This window comes from Prinia subflava, chromosome 10 (assembly GCF_021018805.1).
Source record: "Prinia subflava isolate CZ2003 ecotype Zambia chromosome 10, Cam_Psub_1.2, whole genome shotgun sequence".
In the NCBI taxonomy this organism is placed as follows: Eukaryota; Metazoa; Chordata; class Aves; order Passeriformes; family Cisticolidae; genus Prinia; species Prinia subflava.
The window spans coordinates 25,931,015-25,943,179 of NC_086256.1; the positions used below are offsets into that span (position 1 = coordinate 25,931,015).

General features: G+C 41.0%; 1 protein-coding gene across 2 annotated transcripts in view; it reads right to left on the reverse strand.

Annotated features, from left to right (window-relative positions):
* The window catches only part of BRINP3 (BMP/retinoic acid inducible neural specific 3), a 206,833-nt gene that overhangs the window by 98,285 nt on the left and 96,383 nt on the right, over positions 1 to 12,165 (reverse strand). The gene's annotated exons all lie outside the window — the stretch shown is intronic.

Sequence of the window (12,165 nt, forward strand, 5' to 3'; positions counted from 1 at the left end):
AGCTCATTGCACAGCAGCAATAAACACATCTTTTATTAATTTACTTGCCAATTAAGATACCAGATAGAGCTATTAGTGAGAAGGACTCATTGTCCTCAAATCTAGACAAGCCAGGCAGCCTGGGCAGCGACTTGGCTTTTCCCAGATACAGCAATAGCTCTTTTGGTTACAGACTCTGGGAATTGAGTGCAAACCACCTGAGGACTCTGCTTTAGCCACCACTTTGTGGAGTCTTTTGTCCAGCCACATCAATCAGGGCTCCTCTTAGATGAGATTGTGGAAAAGCAAAGAGCTTAGAGAGCTTGCAAGACCCTACTGAAGGTCCCAGGTAAATAGAGAGAAATGCTCACTCACAAAATTAACACAGAAGCAGAAATCAAAGATGCAGCAAAACAAGAATATTTGAGGGGTGCCAGAAACAAAGGGTTGCCAGCAGCTGAATGACCAGGGCTGTGTAACACATACTCAAACACTAGGACTTTTAATACTTTTAAGTCCACAATTATTAGCGGAACCTAGAAAAATTATAATTTGGGGTTTTTTTTGTGCAGCCCTTCTGCTTTCCAGCATCCTCCTCTTTCTCTCCCAGATCCTGCCTTTCCTCTCAGACACATTCTTTCTGGCAGATGCCATTTTTTTAATTAAAAATAAATGTGAATCATGACGGTAGGGAGAGATTTCTGTAACTTAACTGAAATTTAATGTAATTTACCAGTCAAGGACATGAAGTTGAACAGATCTCCATAGCTCCTTAAGACTACACATCACCAGTGTGCCTAAATTAGTATTTGGGAATTGCTTCCTGATAGGGGATTTTCCAACTTAGTTGTCAGATTTTGAAGTTTTCTCTCACAACTTTCCTTTCAGGAAACTACAAAATGTATTACTTATACTGCATATAAGTAGAGAGAAACGAAAAAAAATTACACAAAAATATTTTTTGCCTGTAAAGTGAAAAGAATCCCCATTGATCACATTAATGCAGATACTAAAAGCAGTGAATTACCCTGCACTGTAAATGTAATTTTCAAATGAAAAACAAACCACCAAAAATAAATCAATTACAAAAAATCTGCCTTTTTTGTTGTTTAAATTCTCTGCTTTCTGGTCATATTTTTAATTTGAATACATCAGAAAATATTGGTTACCTCCAGTTCCTGAACAGACCAGCAAGGCAGACTTGCTTTGACACCAATAAAATATTACAAGTTTTATGTTGTAAAATATCTATTTTATACCTTGAGGAAACCTTTTGTTCTAAGCTTGTTATCTGAGCTGAGGTTCAAACACTAATTTCAATTATTTAATTCAAATATTAACAGAATGGATAAAATTCTTATAAAATTGTTTGCTGCCACCCTTGATCTGATTTTCATTGTCAGTATTTAAGGACAGAGAAGACCACCCTAACCCCCTCAACCCGTCCCCTTTTTTGTGCAGTCAGAGGAATCTCACCAAATGCCTCTTGCTGTCACACCTTTGGCACTGAGAAGAAACTGTCCCCCAGGAAAACATCTCACCTTGACTTAAATTCTGAGGATTTCTCAGAAATCTTCAGCAATCTGTTGTGGTAATGAACTACAGAGAGTGCATTCTATTTTCAGATTAAACATTGCCAATTCCAGTTTCCAATTTTTAGAGCTCTTAATGCACGCTGGGCAACTGCAAAATTTCCTAAATGTTAGACACACTCTGTGCAATAATGACAGCTCTTCTCTGAATCCCCTCTTAACCTTGGGCTGAGCCCATTGCCTTCCTTGGTGTCTCTCTGGCAACAGTGGGCTCAGATATTGTCTTACAACCTCTCTCCACAAGCAGCAAATCTTTTCTTGGAAGAGATAAATGGGAACAGTGGCCACATCCATAACAAATTCAGAAGAATTTCCAAGTTGAGGTTGCCCCAACATATTACAAATCCTTTATTTACTGAATCCAGGGACTGGGTTATTCTGGCACTAAGAGAAATTTGCTTGGATTAAACAAATTAGAGTTCCTTCCAAAGTTTTTGCTACAGAAGGATTTTTCTTTTGCCATATATTTAGAGAGGGAGTAGGCAAATGCTTTTGTGAAAGTTTTCTCATTCTTTTTTGGTTCAGAGCATATCAGTGGAAACATTTATTAGTGCAGAGAGTAATCATATTTTGAAATTCACTGCTGAGGAATCTGGGACAATAAAATATGGAGAATGGAACCCTTTTAAAAAGAGGGCAGTTTTAAAACTTTCCAAGACACAGCTGAAGCTTTTAGAGATTTTAGAAAACAGCTTTTCTATTTTGCTGAGGTCTTTCTCAAAAGAAGTATTTTGGAAGATGGAGAGATGAAGACCTAAACTCTCTGGGAGCGACAAGAAGAAGATTCATCTCTGAAGGTAAGATAGGGATTTGGACACTAAAACTGTCTGCCTGCCTGCAGGAGCAGGGATACCTGGATTTGGACAAGAGAGAAGTGATGAGCAGCCTCCAGAGCAGAGGAAATAATTCAGACTTCAGAAGGAACTGGGTTTATGAGAGTAAAGTGTAGGAGCAGGGCAAAAGCTGGGATGAAGTTCAGGGTGAGGGATTATGGTGCATTATTTCTAGCATGGTGAGTGAGGAGGTTTTCACAAATGCTTTCTGTGTCATAAGTAGCTCCTAAAATTAGAGCTGATTTCCCTTTTTAGCAACATCACTGAGTAAAATCATATCCTTATCTTCCTTTCTATATAACACATAAATATGTCTAGCTATATACCTATCCATATAATGTCTGGTTTTAATGTTAATTTCACTTTGCAAGCAGTGCTTTTCCCTTCTCTTGTCACTCCTTTCTTCACCTGCTTGTCTTGTAGTCTCTTCAACAGAAACAGTCCAGATCAAAACATTTTTTTTGTGCCCAGTGTGCATTATTCTCCTTTGGAAATCAGGCTCCTGCCCATTGCCAAAGGCAGAGCAGCAGGTCTGGTGGAGTTAATAATCTTATTCTGAGCAGAGAAAACTCCTTTGCTTTCCAGAGTCACTGAGTTCCATTCACCAGGAGAACACCTCCCGTGGAACAGCATGGCATCCCTGCTGGCTGCTGCTCAAGAAAACTGATTTTCCACTGAGAACAAACACTGGAGCCATGAGAAGCTTGTCCTTTCCTACTCTTCCTCCTCCTCTGCTCCATGAGAGCCAAGAGCAGCAGCTTCCATGGTGCTCTCTGGAGTGACTGGCAGGAGGTGCCCCCTGTGCTGCCCATCTATTTCCAGCCTGAGCAATATGAAATTCACTGCATGGAGCTCTGCAGAGCTCCAGGCAAAGCCTGTTGTGGAGAAGGATGATGGCTCAGAGCTCCCAGGCTTGCACAAGAGAGAGGAAATCAGTCAGGCTGGCTCCTGGGATGAAGCCTGTAATGGAATCACATTATTATCATAAGTAGTGCCCAGGGCCATGGGCAGCATTCTCTCCATCTTCCCAGATATCAGAGCCGTGGAAGTGTCACAAATGTGACCCCTGGCTGGGTGGCTGCCATGGCCATGGAGCCCTGGAGCTCAGCAGGGCTGATTCTGACAGGGTGGAGCACAGCCTGTCTCCTGCCAGTGGCGATGTTGGCAATGCTGGGTTGAAGAGTGACCAGCCAGAGAGTCAGTGTGGGATGAAAAGAAGCACAGTTTAGAGTACAGTTGTCATTTCAACACTATTTCTTTTATTAATGGCATTGAGAGAGTTGTTTAATCTCAGGAAACCATTAGTGTTCTGACAGGAAAGACCTGTTAGTAAAGTATCACACAAGTTTTGGACAAAATTTTATCTTCAAAGAATCTTAAATTGCAAGTGGATCTGAAAGGAATCCTAAGGCAGAGGCCAACAAGAGCTGTCAGTGTCTCCTTTGAGTTTCAAGCCATAGCTTTTTTCCCAAATGTCTACATTAATTATACACTTGCTTCTATCACTGCATTCATTTTAGCACATTTTAAATTTTATGGTATGGGGAGCTATAGGGAAAGCTCTCTATAAAACATCTAGAAAAAGGAAATTTTTAAAATGCCATTGTACTCTAAAATGGTGGTGTGAGGAGATATGAAATGGGAATATAATCTCTTCCACTGCAGTGACTGAATCAGCCTATAAAGAGATTTACTGTGAGTTTGATGGATCCTTCCTAACTACCTTAGGTCAACCACACACAAAACAGAGCCCAGGCAAAATTAACAATGTTAGGCCTCATTTCAAGTAATTTATTGTGTTTTATAAGTCAACATTATTACTGCTAAGATAAATGTTATTGAATAACATTGTGTCACAGCCTGGAAAATGCTGTTGGAAAATGAACTTCATATAATTTCTAATACAAAAGAACTCTTCTGTGTTCCTTTCTCTTAATGTCTTAAATGAGACACCTTCACTCTTGGATGGTGAGAACATGACTGCTTTGAATGGGCTGGAATGACAGTGGGAGCCTGAACCCAATGTTTTCTCAGGCAGCTGCAAGTGCTGCTGCTGGCAGAACAGCTCATTGAGAGAATATATGGTGTTTTTCTCCTCCCACATTCTTTAAAAGCCTGAGGATTTCTCATGCCTGAGGCCATGGCTTGAAAAAGGCCAAAATGAGATGAAAGGAGCTTCATTTTATACTAAGCTTCTACCTGCTAGCAGTTCCAAAACAGGAAGTACAGAAAATATTTGATAGGAAAAAAAAAAACCAAAACACCCAAAAAAGAAAACACCACCACTTTTTTTAAAGAGAGGATTCACACCGATGTGGACAGACCTAGAATCAGGTAATATCCAAGACTGTTTGAGATTTTTCTTTATTCACAGATTGTCAAGTGAAAAAAACTCTCCTTACCAGCACAGGTCAAAGATAGAATTTTCAATGCTTATTACAATCAGTTAAACAAAGGACATTCTGCCAAACCTTTACTAAAAGCTTGTTATGGTTGATTTTTGTATCCAAGGTGAAAAATAAGGGAATTAGTTACGTTGTGGCTGAACAGCCTCCTGAAAATCTCTGCCTTTATACAGGAACATGATAATAGAGAAAAACATTGCAATATGAGCAAAGTAAACAGAACAACTTCCCTTGAGGAAAAGAAGCAGGACCTGATAGTGAACAACACATCCCATCTCTGTCCCTTCACTTTTTCAATTATCTACGTGTGGTGATCAGATGAAAAACATTCAAGATATAATAAGCTCCTTTTAAACACATTTGCCCTCGATGAAATGGAAAGTATTTCTTCATCAACTTTATGCTTGTAATGTTCTAACATTTTGCCAAGGTCAAAACAGAAAGGTTTACTGAATGTTTGCAATTTTTTCCATATTACTGCTTTTTTACCTTACAGTGAATAAACACTATCAGTAGGATTTCTTTTTATCCTAATATCCTTTTATTCTAGTATTTTTTTCCTTTCTATGCCTTTTTTACCTTATCAGCTTCCTAGCATTTGAAATTCTACTTCCAGAACTAGAATTCATCAGTATCAGCTTCCCTGTCTTCTTACATTATGCATATGAAATAGGTGGAAATGTATTAATGAATTTTAATAAAAAGTACATACATTGTACCTAGAATGTACTCAGATATATTTCTTTTTTATGACTACTGATAGCCAGATTACAGCCTCAGCTCCTGTGACATCAATGATTTCAAACCTCTCACCTGTCATGAGCATCAAAGGGACACAAGAGGCAGGAATGTGGCTTTCCTTTTGTGCATGCCTGATTGATATTTAGCCTCAATAACCTGTGTACTGAAAAATTTCCTCCTCTGATGAAATCCAAGGGGGAATTAATTCTGTATCTTGTTGTGTGGGGTTGTTTGCTTTTTACCCAAAATGCATTATTAACTTCCCAACACCTTTGTGTGCACTCATTCAGGAATTCACCATCCACATATTTAGCTGGACCTGTACTCGTACAAAGGTATTTGCACAAAATCAGTAGCTCCTAATGGCTAAATCCTATTTACCTCCTGCCTCAGAGGCAGCTGAAATCACCAAGCAGCACAGAATAAAGCAGAAACACACCTACCAGGAGCTTTTTGCAAATGACACAAGGGGTGAACAGCAAGCACAGTACTTCAGAACTGGAATGTGTTTGTATGAACCACCTAGGGGCGAGGAACTGGTGAATTGTCTTGTGAGATCTCACCAGTTTGCACAGGTTTGTAAGAGGAGGATTAAATTCCAAGTAAATGATTCATTAACTCTGCATGTGGTAGTAGTGTCAGGGAGCAGAGAGAAAAGGGAGAATTCCCAGTAAAACCTCCCTTGCCTCTACTGCATCTGAAATGGAAAATGAGTGGGATGCTTGGGAGGTGCTTTGTACAGGCTGAGTAAGCACGAAACAGATTTTGCACCTCTTTTATCTTTCTGGGCTTTGTTTTTTAGATGTGCTCTGGCCTGTAGCTACTTGTAAGTGCACACAAATATCTTAAGGGGAATGCCATGAGGATGGGGCCAGACCCTTCAGTGGTGACCAGAGACAGGACAAGGGACACCAGGCACAAACTGAAACACAGAGAGTTCCACCCAAATAAAAGGAACAGCTTCTTTTCTTACAGGTAAGAGAGAAAGAGCACTGGACAGGCTGCCCAGAGGGGCTCTGCATTCTCCTTCTCTGGAGACATTCCCAGCCTGCCTGGGTGTGATCCTGTGCAGCTGCTCTGGTGACCCTGCTTCAGCAGGGCTTGGACTGGATGATCTCCACAGGCCACTTTTAACCCCAGCCAGCCTGGGGTCCTGTGAAAATGGCAATAACAACTTGGGTTTACAGCCTGCAGGTAGGATGGTGACACATTTGGAGGCAAAAGCAGTTGTTGATCCAAATAATTACAATAATCCATTCTCACTGGTTTATATATTTACTTTTCCCTGCAAAAATTGATTTCATGGTTTTTCATATGTCCTAGAGGGATTGGAAAACTGCTTCTTCTCCCCTTGACAGTATCAAGAGATTTTCCAACACCTTGTACATGCAAACTTGAAGCATCCTTTTTCCCCAGTTCACATCTGCTCATAGGAATCATTTATTATCCAAACAGGTAACAGGTTTGATAAAATGGTGCATTGGTTTAGACTGGCAGAAGACAAATGAAATCCAAAAAATTCCTCTGACTGGAAGATTCTTGCTCTTTTTTATTAATTTTATTTGTGACTGTTATGAAAGCCACTGTTGCCTGAAACCCAACGTGAGGAAAAGGTATGGATTTATACTTTGTAAGTGGGGTAAAAAACTGTTTCTCTTTCAGAGAGGAGGGCATCTTACCTATCGCTAAAACAGTAGTTAACCTTTAAAATGGAGAAGACGGCCCTGGAAAAGAGTTTTTTGACCCATTAAGGAGAAGAGTTATGAGAAAGAGAAGCAAAAAGGTCTTTTTACAGTCTTTTTGCCTAACCTCAAGAGCCAATTGATATTATGGTCCTGTCCCTGTAGTTAATTGTGCAGGGAAAAAAAACAATTATTCTGGATCCTAAGAAAATGAAACTCAAAAAGTCTCTGGAACTCTCATCAGGGCTGTACTTTAGGGATTTGGCTGCTCCTTATACTGCTTCAAAATCAGCAGGAAAATCATGTTCTTCTTCCTTCTCTTTTTGTCCTGACCAAAAAGAAAAAGAATTGAAGCATGTTTCTTGTAGAGATAAGGAAGAAATTTTAATCTGTGGAAGAGTTTTAGTGCGTAAATCAACACATGAAAATACAGTTTATGAAGAATGAATCAGCATAAAGATCTGTTGGAGGAAATAAAACAGAGCAGAGGATTCATAGATTCATTGATGGATACTCCCAGATGAATCACAGGGGAAACACAAACTGCTAAAATTCTTCATCATTATGTGATAGAACTCATAGTCTCAAAGTCTTTGAAATGCCTTCTATTACCATTTTTACAACTTTTGTTTCAGAACTACAAATTGATCTGTAGCACTGGGCAATGGAGAGGCATACAGACAAACCCACAGCGTGATAAATGATTTCAAATTTAAAAGGAGTGTTCTTACTCACCTTAGTTCTCATTTGAAAAATGAGGCACAGTCAGGCTAAGGATTCTGGCAGTGCTGTGAGCAGCCATGACCTCCTTCTACCCCATACCCAGAGCCAAAAAAAACCCCTTTATGACCTGGATAGTGTGGCAGGGAATATGAGTTCTTAAAGCCTTTGGAAGCTGCTTGCTCGCTTGTTTCTGGGATGTTACTGATGCTCAGGATTGGCTCGTGCTTGGTGCCACAGAGACCACATTGTCTTCTATTCAAAACAAAAGCTGATGTTACTCCTGACTGCCTAGAAGAGGGAAAAGGTAGCTAAACTGTTGCCTTCAAACAAAATTTATAGTCTCAAATATATTCTCAAAGAAGTACTGATCCAAAGCCTTATTTATGAAGCTGTATCTAAAAACCCAGAATTTTTCCTTTTCCAAACTTGACCTTCTACAGTGTAGATTATTTGGCTCATTTTCTATTCAATTTATAAGTTTATCCTTCCAAAGTGGAGGCTTTTTGTCTCCAGTTTGATGCCAGCAGTGCTATTTACAGCACTGATGGATGACAGTTACTTAACCTGCACTTGAATTTATAAAGGCAGTTGTTTCTACCAACCCTCTGGGATGAATCTGGCTTCACACAAGTGTAAATCTCACAAACACATGCATAAATGCTGTTTTGGTACTGTGAAATATAATAACTGCACTATTGTTGTTGTCTGTAGCAATTCAAATTGTTGAAAGGAGTAGAAGGTAAACCAAAATATTTCCTGAAAATACTTTGGTGTTTTATTTGTTTGTTTATGGCTGAGCTCTAGGGGGAATGTGCAGCTGATCTTCTTTGCATCTAAATGTTCTCCTCCAATGCAAGTGTTGTTCCACTGGTAGCAGGAAATGCTCAGATCTCTACATGCACACAAAAAAATTAAGTCAAGAATTCTTATTCAGCATATGAAAATGTTTCTACCACAGCAAAGGATGCTTCTCTTTTAGGAAAACTATTTGTATTAATTCCAAACTAAAGTTGGAGTGTTAGTTTATTTAAAATAGTCCTGGTGTTTTTCTTTTTTCCTGTGGACTAAATTGCAGCTATCTCCAAAGGAGCAGCGGAATTGCACTGCTCTAAACAGAGAATCAGGGCAAGAAAACTGTCAATATAATTCCAGATTATAAACACAGAGCTTCCTAATGCTCTTAACTGAATCAAAGCATTGGATGGGAGTTCAGTTATTAATTTCTGCCACAGAAACAGCAACATGTTAAATGTGTTCTGTGAGAGTAAAGCCTATATTTATCTTACTTAACAGAATCACAGAATGGTTTGGCTTGGAAGAGACCTTAAAGCCCATCCAGTGCCACCCCCTGCCATGGGCAGGGACACCTTCCACTAGCCCAGGCTGCTCCAAGCCCTGTCCAGCCTGGCCTTGGACACTTCCAGGGATCCAGGGGCAGCCACAGCTTCTCTGGGCACCCTGTGCCAGGGCCTCAGCACCCTCACAGGGAACAATTCCATCCCTATATCCCATCCAACCCTGCCCTCTGGCAGTGGGAAGCCGTTCCCTGTGTCCTGTCACTCCAGTTCCTGATGAATTGTCCCTCTCCAGTTCCTGATGAATTGTCCCTCTCCAGTTCCTGATGAATTGTCCCTCTCCAGTTCCCTGGAAGTTGCTGTGAGGTCTCCACACACCCTTCCCCTCTCTGTGCTGAGCATTCCCAGCTCTCCCAGCCTGGCTCCAGAGGAGGGGAGCTCCAGTGCCCTCAGCAACTTCATGGATTTACTCCAACATTTCCATGTCCTTTTTATGTTGGGGACTTCAGGACCCAGAGCTCCAGGGGGGGCTCACAAATGTGGAGCAGAAAGCCCTTCCTTGGCTTGGTGTCCCGGAGCTTTGGGTGGGCCCTGGGCTCTGCTGGTTTCCAGGCTGGGAGCACTCAGGGCCGGCTCACAGGGAGCTTCTCCTCACCCAGAACCTCCAAGTCCCTCTCCCAGGGCTGCTCTCAGTCCCTTCTCTGCTGGTCTCTTGGTGGATTTGGGGTTGCCCTGCCCAGTGCAGGACCCGGCACTCCACTTTGTGGAACCCATGATGTTCACTCAGCCCCGGCTCCCCGGCCTGCCCAGGGCCTCTGCTCCATCCTCCTGAAGGGTGGGGATGTGGGAACCACACAAAGTGGGGAAACACTGGGAAACAAAGAAACAAAACCTTCAGGTCTCTGGGAATCATACAAAACTGGGTAGGTCAGCTGGTAGTGTACTTTGTAATACATCCATTGGAGAGTTACATGTTTTGTACTCACCCAGACCTACTCTGAAGCTCAACCTACATTAAAAATTCTGAGAAAGATACTTAACCCCTCCACAGAGTCCAAATATGAGCTTTTTAAAGAAGCTGTAAATAGAATGAAGCTCTGCATATTTACTATTGTAAAATATATGTATTGAAAATGCATTACTACAAAACTTCTATGCCTCTGAGCTGATTTCATTATCACTCCCAGCACCTATGTAGAAGAGGTCTTAGAGAGAAAAATAAAGTGATTTTAAAAAATTTCAAATGGGACATAAACACCAGAGGGAGATGAAGTAGTATTAGTAATGCCATGTAATTATCATCTACACTGTAGATTTTAGTTATAATACCACAAGTCCTGACACAGAATGGGAGGAACTGGGACTTTATGCACCCAGCAGAGGCTGGGACGAGAACTGCAGACCAGGGACATATTTTACAGCCAAGAGGAGCAAAATGTGACATATTCTCCCAAACATTTAGCTATGGGCAGGGTTATTCTGCCTTTCCCATTTTTTTCATGGAACATGACTGTTAACATATTTGGGAGCAGCAGTAAGATAATCAGATAAGCAGGTTAAAATAAAAAGAGGCATAATAATTTAACTAAAATTAGCCTAAAAATTATTACTTATCTTCTAGGTATATTATTACTTATCTTCTAGGTATATAGTTTGAGGTTGATTAGCCAATAATTTCAGATTATTAACCACAGTACAGCAACCATGCTTTGGATGACCTTGTCCTGGCTGCTGTTCTGCCTCAGGCCAGGATAATAGGCTACATGAACATTGCAGGATTTTCCTAGGAAGCTTTCTTAGGAAGAAACAGCATGAAACATGGCTCTACAGATCTAGAAATAAATCCAAGATTAACTGACTCCCCAATCCATATGCCCAACAGACGTGATGGTGTTTATTCTCCAGCTTCTTTGTGTAAGGAACAATGCTGAGCAATTACCAGGGATTCAATTTTGGCCAGAATAAATTTAACATTTGCTGCTAATGTCTCAGCCAAGATGATTTTTGTTTGGTTGTAGCACTGCAATGCTGCCAGAAAAAAAACACCAGTGTACCTCTGCAGGGTGTCGTGCTTTCCCTGAATCAAGATTAAATGTTAAATATAGTCCAGTGTTTTATGGATAATAAGAACATGTTCCATTAAATGAAAGGTGTGAGAATAAATGAGGTCATTTATATCATCCTTATGGGCAATGGCAGTGCACAAGACAAATCTGCTGACACAAGGTCCTGTGAGCAGTTACAAAATCTTGCCCTTTGAACTTCCAGCTTGAATCCAGTTCAAGGTGCAACAAAACAAGCATTTTTGGCATCTGTTATTTGGCAGTGACCACTGTGAAGGGACCCCCAACTTCAGTTCCTGGGGGGGAAATATATATATCTCAATATATTGCAGGGGCAAGCTAATCAGCATATTCATAAACAGTCTCACTGAAAACAAGGCAAAACCACCAGGGTCTGCTCTTCCTTTCTCACAGCTTGTAAGCAGTGGGGAAAAGAGACAGAATTTCCTTTCACCGGGATAAATGCTCACTTTGTGCTGCTGCTGCCTTGGGTTGTACAAGGCTGTCCTGTCTGTTCTGAGTGAGAAACCCACAGCCACCAACCTGTAAAGAGATATTCACGTTCCCTGGGCTGGACCAAGACCTGTGCTGGTTCTTGGTGTGCTTCACACCGCATGTGTTGAACAACTTCCCTCCTCCCTGAACCTAGAGCCAGGTGAAATAGGGTCAAAGAGCAGAAAAGTAGTGACTATCTGAACAGCACAGAAGCAGAAATCTCCCTGACATGAGGCTCCTTGCTGTGCTTTTTTTGTAAGAAGTAGTTCACACACCAACAAAGCCACAAACCCACAACCTCCCTACCCTGCCCCCCCCGCCATCTCTGACAAAGAGGCAAATATTCCTATGATTTGA